The sequence below is a fragment of the Rutidosis leptorrhynchoides genome, chromosome 8 (assembly GCF_046630445.1).
Source record: "Rutidosis leptorrhynchoides isolate AG116_Rl617_1_P2 chromosome 8, CSIRO_AGI_Rlap_v1, whole genome shotgun sequence".
In the NCBI taxonomy this organism is placed as follows: Eukaryota; Viridiplantae; Streptophyta; class Magnoliopsida; order Asterales; family Asteraceae; genus Rutidosis; species Rutidosis leptorrhynchoides.
In genome coordinates this window covers 48030487-48051834 of record NC_092340.1, presented here as the reverse complement: position 1 = coordinate 48051834, position 21348 = coordinate 48030487, and the positions used below count along the sequence as shown (strand labels likewise).

Below are 21348 nucleotides of genomic sequence, written 5' to 3'. Positions count from 1 at the left end.
TTTCTTTTTAGAACATTTTGAATCTCCCCACACTTAGGTAGCTGTGGTGTCAAAATTGTGATTAACTTCATCGTCAATTTTTCTTGGACCATAATCAACTTGCATATCTGTGACTTTTGCTTTAAGCCATTGGTCGGATTCTTGTGTAATATCCACAAATTCAACTAATTTTGCCTTTTCTTTAGGCGACAGATTGGATACTAACCAGTTACATAACTTAAAGTTCCCCTTGGTTCTAGCATCGCGAATTCGTTTAATAAGTTTCTGCATTGAACTATTAATAACGGGATCATTTAATTTCGTATCAACAACGGGGTTCTTTGTTATCAGGTCATCATTAGGTGTTACTTCATTTTCCCCACACTTAGGCATTTTATTATTGTTGAGCACTACCGTTGGAGTTGGTAAAACAACATGGTTCTTACCAATCATTTTTGCTGGTTCAACGGTTTTGGTTGGTGGAGATTTAGACTTTCGAATCATAAAGGTGATCGATTTCTCATCATTACTAAGTGTCATTCTACCCTTTCTTACATCAAATAATGCCCCGGTGGATGCTAAGAATGGTCGACCTAAAATTAGAGGAATGTTTGGGTCCTCTTCTATGTCAATGACAATGAATTCGACTAGAAAGGTTAAATTACCTACTTGAACGGGTAGGTTGTCAGCAATTCCAACTGGGTGCTTAATGGTTTGATCAAGGAGTCGAACACTCATATCCGTTGGACTTAACTCACCTACTCATAATCTCTTATATAATGAAAAAGGCATAACACTCACATTTGCACCTAAATTTGCTAGTGCATCATACATGACACAGTCACTAAGTAGACAAGGAACAATAAATTCACCCGGATCACCTACCCTAGGTGGAGGTTTTGGTGGAACTGTCTTCACCGGGTTTACTTCTACGATTTTTGTTTCTTGCACTTTCTTATTCTTCTTCTTCTTCTTTTTTCCAAAGGTATCACAAACTTTATTACCTATCACTTGCTCATACTCAACTCCTTTTCTTGGAAACGGGATGGGTGTTTTGTATGGTGCCACCACTGGCTTTACATACTCGGGTGGTGGTGGTGTTGTAACTTCTTCATTGTTACTCATATCTAAAACTTTTCCATCTTCTGGTGTTGGTTTTTTAGAATTTGTTGATACCATGTTAACATTTTCATTCCGAGGATTTACTTCATTATTACTCGGTAGCTTTCCTTGTTTCCTTTCACTCATCAATCTAACAAGAGTACCTACTTGTTTTTCTAGATTCAAAATGGAAGCTTGTTGAGTTCTAAATGACTGATCAAACCTCTCATTCGTTTGGGTTTGAGTTTCAATAAATTGTGTTTGAGATTCAACTAGCTTCAATACCACTTCTTCCAGATTTGACTTTTTCTCTTCGGTTTGTTGTGGTGGTTTATACAAGCCAGGTCTTTGTTGATTGAAAGTGTTGTTTTGAGTTGGTTGGTTATTCGGACCTTGTTGGTTGTATGAGTTATTATTGGGTCCATTTAGATTGTAAAGAATGTTTTGATTTCGATTAAAGTTTGGCCTTGGCGGTTGATAATTATTTTGATAATTATTTCCCGGCCTTTGGTTTATGTAGGAAACATTCTCTCGTTGTTCCATCGTTTGCTCAACATTACAATCTTTCGTTAAGTGTGGTCCACCGCATTGCTCACAACTGATTCGCATTGTGTGAATATCTTTAGTCATCTTTTCTATTCGTATCTCGAAAGCATCTATTTTTGCGGAAACAGAATCAAAGTTATGGCTAGAATCGGCTCTAGCCGCTTTAGATGAATGAAAAACATCTTTTTCCTGATGCCACTCATGAGAGTGGGATGATGTGTTATCAATGATCTTGTGAGCTTCGGTTGCGGTTTTCTTCATAATGGAACCACCAGCTGCTGTGTCGATGTCTTTTCGTGTGGCGATGTCGACGCCTTTATAAAAAATTTGCACTATTTGAAAAGTATCTAAACCGTGTTGAGGACATCCTCTCAACATCCTTCCGAATCTTGTCCATGTCTCATATAACGTTTCATTTGGCTTTTGCATGAACGTGGCAATTTCTCCTTGAAGTCTCACGGCTTTAGATGCCGGAAAGAATCTTTAAAGAAATTTCTCAACTAAAATATCCCATGAGTCAATCGTTCCTTCAGGTAACGATTCTAACCAATCTTTGGTTTCTCCTTTTAAAGTCCATGGGAACAACATAAGATAAATAGTTTCATCCTCAACTTCTCAGATTTTAAATAGATTACAAATCCTATTAAAAGTTCGAAGATGTTCGTTTGGATCTTCTTTTGTTGTACCACCAAATTGGCACTGATTGGTGATCATGTGTAGGATTTGTCCTTTGATTTCAAAATCTGATGCTCTAACATCTAGCTGATTAATGGCATGACCTTGGCCCGTGCGTGTGGCTCTCATTCGGTCTTCCATACTTTGAGGTTATAATTGAATATGTTGAATCCGAATCACTAGAAGATTCTGATTTAACTATTTGTGGTTCAGGAGGAATGATTAGTGGTTCAGGATCTTGGAATTGTCCTTGAATATCCTCCGGATTCTCAGTTGTGAAGTCGGGTTCAAAAAATGGATTATCGGAAATTTGAGTTGGAGAACTTGTTCGACTAGATAATGATTCTAAAGAAAAATCAACGGCAACAATATTGGCTAGGTGCCTTGATCGAGTTACAGGTGGTGAACGTATGAAAGGTGGTGAACGTTTTGCTCGATGCATTCACTGAATATCCTATTAGTTATAAATATAAAAATTATATAAGTTATCAAATTAATAGACTTTTCTGATTTTGCCCACGTTTTGGATAGCCAATAGATGCAGCAGGTAGCCAGGACCCTTTAAATCGGAAGCCCACAACTCGCCACTAACAAATCCAACTGTTACTACGAACCAGAAAATTTGGATGTCTATCAATTTAATCGCTTAAAATAATTTTTCGTTTGAAATTTTAGAGAAGAAATAGAAAATTCTATGTCCTAAAAACTAGAGCGTAGAAATGAGAAAGAAAAAGAAGCGCATCGAAAAACGTCGAGAAAAAAAAAATAAAAGGTCGAAAAATAATAATAAGAAAGTAGCGCGTCGAAACTTAAAAGGGATTCTAAATGAAAAACGGCAATTACTTAAAATGATACTAAAATTTTAACACGGCGTCGCAAAATTTTAAGCCGCCTAAATCTTAGTCTAAAGAAAAAGCACTTAAGGGATTTTACGACTTTTTAAAACTTTACGATTCAAATTTGATTCAAAATTATTATTATATTATTATATTTTATTTCAATATTATTATATTATTATATTTTATTCAATATTATTATATTATTATATTTATTAAATTATTATATTTAAATTAATATATCTTTAATCAATAAAAAAAACAAAAAAAAACTTAAATACCCCGTGAAGACACAAAAAGTGCCCCCGGCAGCGGCGCCAAAAACTTAATGTGTTCTAGAGGGTGTGTATGAAACGGCTATCAGTTTTATATTTATTTACTACAGGAAATCACCTAAATTAAACTAAAACACAAAAGGCAAGTATACCTATCGTGTAATAATATAGCTAAGGTAAAGTCCGGGAGGTCGATCCGTGGACACTATTATTGGGTGTCTTACTAGGTCAAATTAGTTAATTAAGTAGTTAAACTAGATATAGTAATTATAGGTAACTTTTGGGGGATTTACCGTTTAATGACCGGCTTGTCGATTTTATATTTTAAGCGTACAGATAAATGACGATAATTAAAGTGCATAAAATAAATAACAATATTAAAGTGACAATAAATAAAATTGCGAGTAAATGAAAGTACGATGAGAAATACAATAAAAGAATTATGCTTATTTAAACTTCCGTAATCATGATGTTTGACGTTTTGATTTTAATTTATTATGCTGGGTTAATTGTCCTTTGTCCTGAATTTATTTGATACCTATCTGGTTTTTGCCCATAATAGTTCATCAGTCATAATTATAAAATGATCGTCAAATTAACCTTATACCTGAAGTCAAATATTCCAACTAATTGGGGATTCGAACTGTAACAAGGTCTTAATACTTTGTTAATAATTACACCAGGTTATCGACTGTGTGTAATCCAAGGTCTTAATACTTTGTTAACAATTACACCAATTACCCTTGTATGTAATCCACCCCTGTTTTAATTAGTCCATGATTATTAATTTACCCACTTGGCCAGAATGAATAATAAATTACCCAACCCAATTGATTAATTAAATGATTGTAAAAGATGTCGTATAAACGTCACTAAATAGGACATGCATAATCATTTAATAATTATTAGATTAACTAATTTGAAGATAGGTTCGACAGACTCCAAAGAGTTGTCATTCGATTAGACAATACCCCCCATCTATTAATGGTCCATGGTCCAATGACCACAAGTGTCGGTCTTTTGTCCATACCCTAATTATGGTACAAAATCCAATAACCCAATCTTTAATATTTAGTCCAACATCATGATTACTTCGGCTCAAATAAGCATAATAATAACTTAGTTACGAGACATTAATTTAAAAAGGAAGAACATAGCTTACAGTGGTGAATAATCGCGTAGCGTTACACGGACAGAGTTCCGACTTTAAAACCCGTAAAACATTTCTTACAATAACTCAATTATTATTAAACTTAAATTAAAATTATAATTATAAATATATATAAATTACATATATAGAGAAAGAAGATTGGAAAAAGGTGTGTCTTTCTTCATTCTCCGTAGTCTCGTTTTATAGGCAAATGTTGATTTGAAATTTTCACTTATGACCCCTTAACTATGCTCAATTAACAACTGTTTATTATTTATTATTATTCTTATTATGAATTATTTAAATATTATATTATATTCTTGTGCATAGTTGACTTGTACTTTCAGCTCCGTTGCGTTGAGCGTTGAAAGTTGGTTCATGTCTCGGTTCCGAATTTTCGAACGCCTTTTCGTATAATTTAATATCTTGTACTTTACATTTTGCGGCTTGTACTTTTGTAATTTTTAGACGTTTCTCATCAATATATTGAACCACTTGGATTGTACTTTGTACTTTTTAGCTTTTTACTCGTTTGCGTCTTCAAATCGTCGAATCTGCCTTTTGTCTTCACCTTTTATTATTTAAACGAATATCACTTGTAAATAGAACAATTGCAACTAAAATCTTGTCTTTCTTGAGGGATAATGCTATGAAATATGTGTTCGTTTTTAGCATTATCAACAGTTCAATAATTCATATAAAGTTTAATATATTATATTCAAATTAATTAATACGTATTGTGACCCGTGTACATGTCTCAGACTCGATCACAACTCAAACTATATATATTATTGTAGAATCAACCTCAACCATGTATAGCTAACTCCAACATTACTGCATATAGAGTGTCTATGGTTATTCCAAATAATATATATAGATGCGTCGATATGATATGTCAAAACCTTGTATACGTGTCCTGATATTTAAAGTGCGTAAAATAAATAACAGAAATTAAATGACTATAAATAAAATTGCGAGAATTAAAATTGCGATAAATAAATTGCGATAAATAAAAGGTAATATGAAATTAACAGTTAGCTAGGAACAGTTAGCGTGGATTCTTAACAAAATTTCTCATAGTTAATTTGTTTGTTTCTAACAAATTTTATTCTGTCCAATATTTTCTTCATTATGCCACTTGTTTGATTCTGATAAATCAAAATCCAATTATGAATTTGAATAAAAATAGGTTATTCTGCGGTGAACGGATACATATATCTGTGGATGTAAGTAGGATAGTAAATGACTGTTGAATCAGATTCGAAGAATGTACAATGTAACTTATTAATGTGAAATCTAAATATTCCTCGAGTATTACCTACCCGTTAAAATATTTTCACCATTAACAGTTTGTACAGAAGAATTTTTAGTTACAATCTTTATGAAAATATACTTACATATATATTTTCTTCAGATGTAATCATGGATTTAATGAGTCAATATGATATTAAACTCATTTGATTTACCGTTAGAACAAGAATACATAATCTCTAAAACATTAGAGATTACATAATCGTCATGTCGAACGAAGATCAAGGATGTAGAATGTCATGTAGAATGATGATTATGCTCGAGGTACAGATTGTGATGTTGAAGCGTGTGTTGTTGATGGTACTGGTATTGATGTTGGTGGTACTGTTGGTGCCATTGATGTTGCTGAAGCTGGTACGTTTTGCACCATATTTTTCAAGGCTACAACTCAGGCGCGTAGTTCGTTGACTTCTTCCATTATTCCGGGATAATTGTCGGTCGGAACGAGCGGCTGAATAAGGTTTAGAATTTTGTATAGAATATAATCGTGGCAAAATACTCTGAAAATGAATGTGAGAATGGTGTTTCGAACAGGTTCGCCGGTAAGTGTTTCAGGTTCTTCGCCAAGAGGGCAATTTGGTTGGTGGAAAAGATCGCCTTCTTCGCGTCTCCATTGATTAAGTCAACTATGAACTCATCAGATGAATCGGGGATGGATGATTGGTTGATTCATTCTGGTGACATTGCCTCTGGAGCTTTGGTGAACATCCATGTCGGAATAGCTGTCGGAATAACTATCGGAATAGCTATCGAAATCTGAGGGACTCGAACTGGTTGAGGGATTCATCTCGTACGATCATATGAAGGATTTTCGATAAGAAATAGATTATAGGATGTATATTAGTACCTTGCAATACATAATTTACATACGCATATATAATACTAAAATCTCATAAGTTATGGAGGAGTCTACGGAAGCTGTCAGGCAAAGTCTACAGTAGCAGATACGCTAATATATGAATTTTGTCTATACACTACTCATGCAATTAATGTAGCAAGACGTGTCTAGACTAATAATGATAAGCAGGTAATTTCCTAAGAATGATAAACAGATGATTTTCGACTAGAAATGATAAGCAAAAATTTTGACATGCAGACACGGTCGAAGTCCAGACTCACTAATGCATCCTAACGACTTATCAGCTAGACACACTAATGCAAGACCTGGTTCGCTAAGACCATCGCTCTGATACCAACTGAAGCGACCCGTCCTAATTCATCCGGACGAAGTCCATATCGATTATAAACGATTCATAACAGTTGATTACATCGCGAGGTACTTGACCTCTATATGATACATTTTACAAACATTATATTCGTTTTTGAAAAGACAATTTTTCATTACATCGAAAGTTGACGGTATGCATACCATTTTATAATATATCTAACTATAATTGACTTAATAGTAATCTTGATGAACTCAACGACTCGAATGCAACGTCTTTTGAAATATGTCATGAATGACTCCAAGTAATATTTTTAAAATGAGCAATTGCACAGCGGAAGACTTCTTTCATACCTGAGAATAAACATGCTTTAAAGTGTCAACCAAAAGGTTGGTGAGTTCATTAGTTTAACATAAATAATCATTTCCATCATTTTAATAGACCACGAGATTTTCATTTCTGATAAATATACGTCCCATGCATAGAGACAAAATAATCATTCATATGGATTGAACACCTGGTAACCGACATTAATAAGATGCATATAAGAATATCCCCTATCATTCCGGGAAATCCTTCGGACATGATAAAAACGAATTCGAAGTACTATAGCATCCTGTACTTTGGATGGGGTTCGTTAGGCCCAATAGATCTATCTTTAGGATTCGCGTCAATTAGTAGATCGGTTTACTAATCCTTAGGTTACCAAGCAAAAAGGGGCATATTCGGCTTCGATCATTCAACCATATAATGTAGCTTTGATTACTTGTGTCTATTTAGTAAAACAGTTATAAAAGTAGCGCATGTATTCTCAGTCCCAAAAATATATATTGCAAAAGCATTTAAAAATGGAGTAATGAAACTCACAATACTGTATTTTGTAGTAAAAATACATATGACGACATTGAACAACTGAACAATGCAGGGTTGGCTTCGGACTCACGAACCTATATCATTTATATATATTAACACATATAATTGTAATCGAACAATTTTATATATATAATTAGTGATACAAATACTATCTTAATAAATTATGTGTTTCATTAATAACTTAATATTTATTTTATATACTTTATATTAAAAATTTTTTTAATATAGTGTTATTAAGTAAATTTTTATGTGATTAACTCTTATTGTAATAATAATAATAATATTACTAGTAATATTGATAGTAATAATAATATAATTGTAATAATAATAATAATAATAATAATAATAATAATAATAATAATAATAATAATAATAATAATAATAATAATAATAATAATAATAATAATAATAATAATAATAATAATAATACCTTAAATGAAAAGCTTCCAAAAACAAAAGTGTCTATGCCCGGGCTCGAACCCGCGACCCCTCGTCCACAAGACCAACACCTAAACTAGTTGAACCATTCAGTTTTTTTGATTTTGTATCACTACACAGAATATATAACCCGTATATTTATTACCTCAATTTCTTCCTAAATGATTTTCCAAGCCCAACTTGCTTAATCCAAAAGGACACCTTCGGCCCAACAGTAATTAACGGCCCAATTAACAATTTCACAACCCAAGATTAACTAACCTATTTAATTAGCCCAAGTGATTGTAGTTTAAATAAATAAATAAAAATGCTGCAGGTCAGATTCGAACTCAAGACCCTGCGAATACCCGCCACCACCCTAACCATTCAATCCGGTCTATCTTTCTATTGAAATTCTCATTTTATTTCTATTTTAGCTATATCTTCTTCTGTCCTAATTCTTCCTCTTTTTTTAAAAAAAAAAAATTGCCACGGACTGGAATTGAACCTAAGACCTCTCGTTCAAACCCACACGTTTAAACCACTCAACCATTTATGTCTTTCTGCATTAACTCGCATTTCAACTTATTTGACATATACATAACGGTTTTCTTCATAAAATCATCATCAAATCCCTTTATCTATCATCCCCATCATCATCATATATCATCAACATCATCTAAATCGTCATTCTAATTACTAACATCATAACCATAAATCATCATAGTTCTTATTTTAATCATCATCCTATTCTTCTTAGTATCCATCATCTTTATCATCTTAATTATAATCAACATCTTAAATTATATTATGAGTATTGATTGTGTACAAAAAAAAAATAGAAGTAGTAGCCATGTTATCCAAACACTTACGGCCCAACCTAAAAACACTTACATGATTCAATGCTTCACAAGTCAAAGTATAATTAATGGCCCAATTTGATTTCTATATGCAATCGGCCCAAGCAGAAGCAATTAACAAATATTCGACATGTGTTAACATAATTGAGCAGCCACAATAACAAACAAACAAAAAAAGATAGTGCCTGGAACCCACGAGTTTTTCCTGGATACCCCATCCATCATCATTATATCGTCACTCACTCCTTTATCATCCACGTTCATCATCACTTTCCTTTATCACCTTTCGTTAACAGAAAGAGCAGTCGAGAATAGAGCAATAGCAACAACACGACGAGTAGTAGCAGCACTACAGTGATTGTAACAAAGTGGAACGAATTGAAGGTTAATGATTGCAAGTGGTGATCAAGTGGTGTTATGGTTTTGAGTGGGTTTTCAATGGGTTTCATAAAGGTTTGTGATTGAACGAGAGAAAGAGAATGAGGGCTGTAGCAGTATAGAAGATGGTCCAGGGGTGTGAAGGTGTTTGGTTGGTCAAAATAGTAAAATAGAAGTGGTGACGGTTGTGGTGTGTTCACGGTTGAAGAGGTGGTTGCGGTGATGAGAGTGTAGAAGTGGTGGTGATGCTTCGGTCATGGTGGCCCAAGGTTGAAGGTGATGTTGTGAGCCAAAGTGGTGGTAATGATTAATGTTGCACAACAATAGTGTTAAAAGTGAAAACATATTGATCATGTGTGGTTTGTTTGGTTCCTTGGCTGCAATATTAAAAAGCGAACGTTTTGTAACAAAAATGATCGAGTGGTGGTATTTGGTTGTAGATGGTGTTTGAAATAAAGAAGGGGGTGTTGTTTGGTCTCGGACATAAACGTAGACGAACCAAATTTGATGATGAATGGTGATCGTTGAAGTAGAAGAAGAAGAAGTGGTGTATGTTTGAGGTTGAAGTGGTTTTTGTCTGCATAAGTAGATGTGTATGTTATATACATCCCTAATAATTAGATAAATATAGATAGATAGATAGTGAGAGAGATTAGATGATTGAAATCAAATGCAGTGTTCTCCAATTATCATATTGTTTCACGGGTATAATATTAATAATATAATAATAATTATAATATAATTAAATTTAAAACGTGTGAGAAAGTTAGCCGTCGTTTACTATTCCTTTCACGAACTGAATTTCGTACTCCGTTGATAATCAGGGCGGATAAAAAAAAGTCATCTGAAAAATCCTAAATTTTTACAATAATTATAATTATTTATTTTAGTCATTATGGTATAAAATTTGATTATTAATTTGTTAAATAAAAATTACATCAACTGTCCCTCTCAATTATGGGTAAAATATAAAAAGTGCTAAAATTTAATAATTAGATCCTAAATGCATTTTTAATAAGCCTAAAATTTATCGAACTCATATTCGTATCACCGTTTATTTTAAAATCATATAAGTTTGAATTTAACTTACTTAATATCGATCGAATGACAATTGAGTGTTACAGTCGTTTACTAAATAGATTCGAAATCACAAAATATATATTTAATATATACTTTATTCATATAGATGTGTTTTAAATAATAATTATCATAATATCATATTTTTATTTTATTTTACATAATTAGTAACAACAACATATAATATTTTAAATTATATTAAAATATACATATATACATTTTTAAATATATATGTATCTATTTACAAATAGTTATTCGTGAATCGTCGGAATTAGTCGAAGGTCAAATGAATATATTAAACACAGTTCAAAGTTTTTAAGATTTCAACATTACAAACTTTGCTTATCGTGTCGGAAACATATAAAGATCAAGTTTAAATGGACCTCGCGTTGCTGCGGTTGTATTCAACGCGCGATCGAATTTGGATATATGTTGTTTGCTACCTAATATATTGTGATGACCCGTCCAAATCCACTTGGATGAATACATCATTCATTGATTTCATAGTAAGGTTTTGACCTCTATATGATACGTTTTGTAAACATTGCATTCTTTTGAAAAGGCACACCATAAATGAATATATAAATCCAAGGTTTTCGACGTCTGATGATTTCTACGTATAGACAATCACCGTATATAATAGTTTTTAACAATACATCCGTTGATAATACAGTCAAATAAGATACATGGTGATGATTTTGTGAATGCAAAGTTTTCTGGAATAAAGCATGTATGACTCCATGCACATAGCTTGTATAACCTATAAGTAAACAGCGGAAGACTTCTAGGAACCTGAGAATAAACATGCTTAAAAGTGTCAACACAAAGGTTGGTGAGTTCATAGTTTTAATGTTGCGCATAATCTGTATATAAATGTGGATCACAAGATTTCAGTTGTTTCATCCAGAAACGTTTATCAAAATATTCTACGAAATTGAGCACCCTGGTAACTAAACTTTAACGTTATAATAGGTACCCCTGTTTTAACATACATGCAACCAACATGTACAATACACGCAATCCAACGTGTACTAAACTCAAATAGCATACGTCTGTTTTATAGTTCAGGCTAGGGTTTCTATACCTGGAACAGAAGGGGATGTCAAGCCCTATGGATCCATATACAACTACTCGCGCCCACCAGTTCTTATAACCGGCAGTTACTAGTTACCAAAGCTAAGGGATTTTCGGTTCAAACTCAGTGTAGAATTAAGTATGTACTTGTGTCCATTGCGTTTAAAATAAAGTACATGTATTCTCAGCCCAAAAATATATACTGCAAAAGCAATTAAAAAGGGATCTATAAACTCACTATACTGTATTTCGTAGCAATTATTCATATGACAGCACTGAACAAGTGCAGAGTTGGCCTCGAATTCACGAACCTATATTAAACTATAATTACACCAATTTTCCTTGTATGTAATTCGCCCCTGTTTTAATGAGTCCATTGACTATTAATCCATTCCCGTGTCTGGTTAAATGAACGATTATTAGTACTTATAAATATCTCGCCCATCGTGTCCGATCGAGTGTATGTGGTTATTTATAGGTACGTCCAATTGTAAATCTTTATATTAAATTAACGAACTATCATTCAATTAAACAAATATAAAGCCCATTAATAGCCCATAGTCCAATTTCTACAAGTATCGTTCTTTTGTCCAAACCTCAATTATGGTACAAAGCCCAATTACCCCGTCTTTAATATTTTAGCCCAACAACATGATTACTTCGGCTTAAATAAGCATAATAATAGCTTAGTTACAAGACATTAATTTAAAAAAGATAACATAACTTACATTGAGTATTTATCGCGTAGCTTTACACAGACAGAACTTCGACTTTAAAACCCGTAAAATAACCCTTTACATTACTCAAACTAATCTAATATAAAACTAAACTAATATATATATATATATATATATATATATATATATATATATATATATATTTTTATATTAAAACATATAACAAGCTAGGTCAGGTCATAGTGTATCACAATCCTAATGCTCGAGACCGACATGCAAAAGTTAATAAAAGTTATCTCAAAAGTCAACCTGACCCAATATGATCTTTAAATCTATACATGTTTATTATATTAACATAGTATAAGTCTTGATAATTGAACGAATTTATAGTTTATCAAACTCAAAATATTATTTATTTCAGGAGCTATATTATATTTGAAATATCATGTCAATCGAAAATATTTTATTATTTCACATAGTTTTCCAATACTTGTAAAATCAGATTATAGTGTTTATAAAGTTTTAAAACATGATAAGACAGTCAACTTTGACAATTATTCAACAAAACGAGACGTGCCTTATATAGAAATTCATTTACTCGATTAATTTCTAAAAATCCAATTTAACAATCTCATAGACAAGTTGTTTAAATATTAATTTACAGTTTCAAACACAATTTCAATTAACGTCAAACATAATTCAGTTGACCATATCTTTTAATCCATTCATCGAAATCACGCGAATTCTAAATGAAAAGTTATTAATTTTTCGATAGCTTTCCAACGACATGCATATCATATAATTTATATCAGTAGCATATGTATCAAATTTGTGATTCATCATGAACTATCTAACGACAAAATTAAAGCATACAAGCATGCATAAACATATATACTCGAGCACTAGACATGGATACACTATTAATATATAAAAGATAAGATATGAATGCTCACGTATCAATATTGTGATTCAATATTGCAGAAAAGTACGTAGACGCAACGGAAATGATAAATGCTAGGTTGGCCTCACGAACAATGCCCACGAGCATTACTCATAACCTCCATAGCTATAACCCATAATTTCCTTAGCTTTGACTCATTTGAAAACCCGTTTTGAAAACACTTAAACATAAACCAGTTGTAGTATTTTATGTATATTACTAATAATAATAATATTAATTAATAATCTTCATATTAATCTTCATAATAATCTTCATAATAATAATATTAATATGGAGAATATGAATATGTATATGTGTGTGTTCGATTGCAAACCATCAACATATATATATATTGTAACATCCCGCGTTTTTCCGTTAAATTTATTTTTAACACCGTCTTTTTTTTTAAATAATATCTTTCGCTATTTAAATTCCCAATTTCCGTTGACTAACGTTTATAATATTCTCGTTATTTAATTATAACATCACTCGTCTACTCGAGCGTTTTTAAAATATTCGTTTGGTTAAATCCCGCACCCGCTTCTAAACTCGAGGGACTAAAATTGACACGGGGCAAACTAGTTGACTAGGTCAACTAGTCCACCCCAATCACCACCATTCAATCCCTCCATCTCTCTCTCTTTCTTTCTTTTTTTCTCTCAAGAACACAAACATAATTCATCATCTAAATTCGGATCGGGAAGCAAACTTCAAAACAAATTACATATTCGTGATCCTCTCATCATCCTCTTCGATTTTGTACCAATTTCATCCATTTTGGGTAACATTTCTAAAACACTAAATTTCTCTAAATTCGTTTTATATACTTGAAATTGTGTTAGTTAGTGTCTATGGCTCGTGTGTAACATGAATATATGTTTTGTTTGCTCGATTTGTGGTTTGGAGTAACTAGTTTGAGTTTTTGAAATGGGTTTGCTTAATCCTTGATTTTGGATGAGTTAATGTTGTTAGATTGTTAAAGTGCATGTTTTAATTGTGTTACTAGTATCATTAGCCACATTTGGATGTGTAGGTTGATTAAGAAAACTTCAAAAACCCGATTAATGATTTTGTGATGTTTGACTAGGGTTTGATAGTTCTTGACATGAACTTTTAGATGCTTAAATGCCATGGAGTGTTAATTGTTAGTGTTTAGTAGTAATGTATGCTTCATTACCTTCAAAACGGCATATCGTATGTGTAAATTGGATTCCCGAATCATAAAATACGTTTTACGAACTTGAAACTTTGAAAATAAACCTTTCTTGATCAATTGACGAGTTTTCGGTTATTGTAAATGATGTTTTTGATTGATGATATATGGTTAGTTGTATTCCTCGTCAAAATACCTTTTCGACGATATATGATAGGCATTATAAGTGTTTGCGGGTCAAGAATTGGGTTGGAAAAGGTTTTGGTTCGTGCACACTTGGAAAAACTGACCAGAATTCTCTGCCCAGGTAGTGGCGCGGCGCGCCACATCCCCGCGCGGCGCGCAGAATCGCCTGGCCAGATTCTGCTCACTTTGTCACATTTCACGCGAAATGTTTGACTAGCTACCGACCTCCGATTCACATGAAACTTGTTCTAATATGCTTATATATGAATAAAAACCTCAGAAAAATAGTTCGGGACCGAACCCGAACGTGTTGACTTTTTCGTTGACTTTGACCAAGTTTGACTTTTAGTCAAACTTAACCAAACTTTTATACAATCATTCTAACATGCTTTTATACTTGTTTCTTGTATGAAACTTGACAACGTGATTCACATGCTATACTTAATCGAGTCGTAACGAGCCATAGGACTAATTGAACACATTTCACCCGACCTTGTGTCGTAACCGGTTAATTGATATAACTTACTTGTTTAGGTCAAGGCTAAGCAACTTTCATGCACACGTTTACTTGTTGAAGTACTTTTATACTCGTGCACTCGAGGTGAGATCATAGTCCCACCTTTTCAACAACTTTTTATACTTTTAAATTGTGGGCTGAGAAACATATACTTTGTTACATTTTGTACTACTTGCTTTTATACTTTGAACACAAGTACAAGGAAAACAAACATTCCACAGCGAGTTAGAACAAAAATCCTCAATTCGATTATCATTAGTTACACTTGCAGGGTGTAAGCGAGAACTTATATTGTGTGGCCATACGGGTTTGACAAACCCTCATTACGGACGGTTCGCTACCGTCTACGGATGAAATATATTTTCGGGAAACAGTGTATGTTCTAACACTATTGTGATGGGGTTCTATGGAAGGAAACGTTAAGTCTTGATAATTGGGTGCTCGCGAACCAACTTTTGGAATGCAACTTTTGGATGATCAATTTATGGAAATACTAAATCTTGTGGTTCAAAATATAACATTTACTAATACACCTATGATTTCACCAACGTTTTTGCGTTGACAGTTTTCTATATGTTTCTCAGGTTCATACTTGGCTATTTGATACATGCTTCCGCGTACACTCATACTTGCTTGGGGTCAAGCATACATGCATACACTCTGATTATTTGCTTGGAGTCAAGATACATACATACATACATACGCTAGTGATAGCACCTTTGGATTCAAACTTTTGTTTACATACTTACGCTATTTATAGCAACTGTGGTTTCAAACTAATTATGTCGCAAGTTATTCATTCATACTTTATAACTTTGTAAACTTAAACTTATTGTCGATCCGTTTGTTAAACTAAACTTTGTACCTTTCAAATGAACGCGACATAATTTTGGTCAAACGAGTCTCATATAGGGACTACGACCACGCAACGGGACCTAAGTTAACGACGCCGTCAATAACGGTTTTGGTCGGGTCGTTACAAGTGGTATCAGAGCGTTGGTTGTAGGGAACTAGGACGTGCATTAGTGTGTCTAACAGAGTCGTTAGGACGCATTAGTGAGTCTAGACTACAACCGGATAGTTAGCATTTGCATTCTGACATACATTTGCTATAGATAGCACTTACTTGACTACTTGTGCATTATACTTGAATCATTCTTAGGAAAACTTTTTAATGGTACCCAACCTTCATCATACGAACTCGTATTCCGCCACTTTTTGGTAACACACGTAAATTCATGATTCATACACGTATGGATGACGACGACTTCATTAGTCATACTTGTTCGGGAACTCTGTCTCCCGGATTGTTATTTGCCACCGTTTCAACTTACTATCGGTTCTCCACTGGTGTTTCTTACTATCTACTTTTTGGTGTTACTACCATCACTACTCTAGGTGAGTATCATCATCACCATTTATCGCTACGGTTGCGTGCTACTCGTTATCATGACTCGTTACTCTTTTCATACCTGAATACCTTATTGTCTGACTCGAACCACATTGACGTGAACAATCATTTATACACTTCCTGTCATAACCCTTCCTTAACCATAAGAACGCGTTAGATAACGTATGATTTCATTGCGAGGTATTGACCTCTATATGAGACATTTTTGAAAGAAAACTGCATATATTATACATTACAAACCATAACCATTATTTTTGTTACAAGCTTAAGACAATAAAAAGAAGATTAACGTTTAGCGATAATCTTCGACTTACAAACTTTACAAATGATGACAACAACACGGTTTCTAGCATATTTTACAATACAACATCTCGGATATGCAGTTTTATTTTTGACACAAACATGCGTACGCAAGATCCTGGTTAGATCCAACATGATGCAGCGGAAGCTTTAGAAATCACCTGAGAATAGACATGTTTTAAAAAGGTCAACATAAAGTTGGTGAGATATAGGTTTAATGCCGGCAGCAATATATATATAGACCACAAGATTTCGTATATAAACAGTTTAATAAAAGTATTCTAAGTGGTTGAGCACTTGATAACCATACTTAACATTTTCACGTCGCATATTCCCTTTAATATGAAATCTTACTACACCGTACCAAGTGTAGTCACAAAACGAAGTACTGTGCAACCGTTGAATACTGGTCGTCCAGTCCGGTTGGGGTTGTCAGGCCCGATAGATCTATCAACAGGATTCGCGTTTACAATACCGCTGTAAATATTAGTTACCAAGCTACAGGGAAGTATGCCAGTGGTACAACTCAACGTAGAACATATTTTTCAGTTACTTGTGTCCATATCGTAAAACATAAAATACATGTATTCTCATCCCGAAATATTTAGAGTTTAAAAGTGGGACTATATACTCACTCTTGTCTTGATGATATAAATAATTTGACTCGGTCTTCCGGTTGATATCACGAACCTATCCATATATAATATATCAATATGTTTTCATTTTTAAACAAACGTTATAAATATATACTTGTTATACTTTTAATACTTTGAATAATTCCTTAGTCCGTAGTTAGCAGTCCGATGTTAGTAATTCAATTTTAATGGTTCATTTTTAGATGTTTAATATACCCGCAATGAAATAAATAAAACCCCCAACGAAATCAATAAAACCCCATCGTATATGTGTTGGTCGAGATTAATCTTGACCCATGGTACCGGTGTTGTCAAATGACGTGTTGCGTACATAAAGTACCGGTGTTGTCAAATGACGTGTTGCGTACAATCATGGGATCTTATGATTAATCTTCTCGTGTTGTTTACGGGTGATCCTGAACCATATAAAATTGAATTATAAGTACATATATATAAAATATCATGTTATCTTAGAAATATGTGATTTATATCATTTTTTTCCAATTGATCCCGTAGTTGAAATGATCTAGGATAACCAATTTTGTTTCGGTCATAGTTTCTTCGTTACAAATCCGTTTTCGTTGATTCAACTTGCCATCTTCTTGGATCGAGTTCTTCTTTAAGACTATGAACTGTAAATACCTTGGTTTGTATTCAAAATCATACGGCATAAGTGAAACATTAGTGAAACATATGAAGTTAAACATTTTTGTTACAACAAAATCATTTAATGACCATTTTTCTAAAAATACTTATACTTTGAAAAACCAAGTTTTACCTTGTTAAATTAGCATATACATAAGTTATATTACAGGTCTTGAAGTATTTTAAAAGTTAAGTTAGAAGGATCTATTTAGTTTGCAAACAAGTTTGAAAACATTCAAACTATGTTCTTGTTGTTAAACTTTTGTACCACAAAATAAGATAGCTATATATATATGAATCGAATAAGGTTATGAACATAGATTCTACCTCAAGTTCCTTGGATGAAGTTGCTGTAGGAGAGAAGTAAGAAGCTAGAATCAAAAGGGTGATGGAAGTGGATGAAAGATTGGAAGTAAGTTGGTGTTCTTGGAGGGTTTTCTTGAAGTGTTTTTGTATGGTTTTCTTATGGTGTTTTAGTATGGTTTTTGAAGCTAGATCTTCTTGCAAACTTTGCTGAATTGATTAAGGGTTTTAAGGCTTCAAAGTATGTGTGTGTTTTGGCTAGAAAGTTGAAGTAAAATGAATGAAGATGATGATACATATAAAGGCCATAAAAACGTGGCCATGAGGAGACAAGACAAGGTTTTCTCTTGTATTTTTGTATAATAATTCATGCATGCATCCAAATTCCAATTACCTTGCTCTAAGGGCAGTAACAAGGGTGGGTTAGGTGGTGATTTGATGTGTATTTACTATTAGTAAATACGTATAGAAGCTAGGTATGATACGAGTACTTATACTCTAGATATACGTATAGAAATTTTGTGAAAAATGGAATGAGGATTCAAATATAGCTATCTTTTGTGAATACACTTATATGATTTTATGTATTTAAGTCTTTAAAAGTGATTAAATACATTACTTATACAATATATGTATAAACATTATAAGTCTTAAGTATTTATGTCAATTAACGTTACGTATTGTTATCATTTTGAAAACTTAAGTTAGTAGTTTCAAAATATACTTATAACTTGTTGTTATTAATACAAAATGAGATATTAAAACATTTATTAATCATGTTAAATATGTATATATACATATATATACACAAACGTATAATTATCATATATTGTATAGTTCGTGATATCATCGGTCAAACTAGACGGTCAAACGTTGTGTAAAACTCTTTTCGGAAATATAAATCTCGACAATTTGGATTGCTTATCATGTTGGCAAGGTTTAATTTATGTAAATATTAATCTTATAAGTATAGTATGATCGAAAAAGTGCGGGTCGTTACATTACCTCCCCGTTAAATAAATTTCGTCCCGAAATTTTAAAATTGTACCTATTTTGCGTTATCGAGAAACAAGTGTGGATACTTTTGTTTCATTTGATCCTCTCGTTCCCACGTAAACTCGGGACCTCTTCTAGCATTCCAACGAACCTTAACAATCGGTATATTGCTCTGTTTGAGCTGTTTAACTTCACGGTCCATGATTTCGATTGGTTCTTCGACGAATTGTAGTTTCTCGTCGACATGGATTTCTTCAAGAGGAATGGTGAGGTCTTCCTTTGCAAGACACTTCTTCAGGTTTGAGACGTGAAAGGTATTATGTACTCCAGCGAGTTGTTGCGGTAACTCGAGTCGATAAGCTACCGGTCCAATGCGTTCGATGATCTTGAACGGGCCTACGTACCTTGGGTTCAGTTTACCCCTTTTGCCGAAACGTATTACACCTTTCCAAGGTGACACCTTTAGCATAACCATGTCCCCGACCTGAAACTCTAATGGTTTCCTTCGAACATCGGCGTAGCTCTTTTGGCGACTACGGGCTGTTTTCAATCTCTCCTTGATTTGCACTATCTTCTCAGTCGTTTCATGTATGATCTCGGGACCAGTTAAATGTCGATCTCCTACTTCATTCCAACAGATAGGAGATCTACACTTCCTTCCGTACAATGCTTCGAATGGCGCAGCTCCAATGCTCGCATGATAACTATTATTATACGAGAATTCTGCTAACGGTAGATATTTATCCCATCCGTTTCCAAAATCGATCACACATGCCCTGAGCATGTCTTCGAGAGTCTGAATCGTTCTTTCACTCTGTCCATCGGTTTGTGGATGATATGCGGTACTCATATCCAACCGAGTTCCTAATGCCTCCTGTAGCGATTGCCAAAACTTTGAGGTAAATCTACTATCCCGATCGGATATAATGGAAATAGGTATTCCATGCCTTGAAACAACTTCCTTTATATACAATCGTAATAGTTTCTCCATTCTATCTGTTTCCTTTATAGGCAAGAAATGTGCAGACTTGGTGAGACGATCAACAATCACCCAAATGGTGTCGTATCCCCAGGCAGTCTTTGGTAACTTCGTGATGAAATCCATGGTAATACCATCCCATTTCCATTCTGGGATTTCTGGTTGTTGAAGTAACCCTGACGGTTTCTGGTGTTCTGCTTTGACTTTGGAACAAGTTAAACATTCCCCAACATATGTTGCAACGTCTGTCTTCAAATTAGGCCACCAATAATGCGTCTTAAGATCTTGGTACATCTTTCCAACTCCAGGATGTATCGAATATCTTGTCTTATGTGCCTCGTTCAATATCAACTTCCTTAATCCACCCAACTTCGGTACCCAAATACGATTTGCAAAATATCGAATTCCATCTTCCCGCATAACGAGTTGCTTCTCATACTTCTTCATTATTTCATTTCCTATATTTTCTTTAGTAAGTGCTTCTCGTTGAACTTCTTTGATTTGTGAGTTGAGATTCATGCGAATTTTTATGTTCATCGCTCGTACTCGAATTGGTTCTCGTTCCTTTCTGCTTAAAGCATCGGCCACCACGTTCGCCTTTCCGGGATGATAACGAATTTCACAATCATAGTCGTTTATTAACTCGACCCACCTACGTTGCCTCATGTTCAATTGTTTCTGATCAAAAATATGTTGAAGGCTTTTATGATCAGTAAACACAGTGAATTTAACCCCATACAAGTAGTGTCTCCACATCTTCAATGCAAACACGACTGCTCCCAATTCTAGATCATGCGTCGTATAATTTCGCTCGTGAATCTTCAATTGTCGAGATGCAAATGCAATAACTTTCTTCCGTTGCATAAGAACACAACCAAAACCTTGTCG

General features: G+C 33.7%; 1 non-coding gene across 1 annotated transcript; it reads left to right on the top strand.

Moving 5' to 3' along the window:
• The first annotated feature begins 1975 nt into the window (after nucleotides 1–1975).
• On the top strand, nucleotides 1976–2082 carry LOC139865085 (small nucleolar RNA R71). Its single transcript, XR_011764614.1, has one exon. It is a non-coding gene; the product is annotated as a small nucleolar RNA R71 (small nucleolar RNA).
• Nucleotides 2083–21348: the final 19266 nt, after the last annotated feature.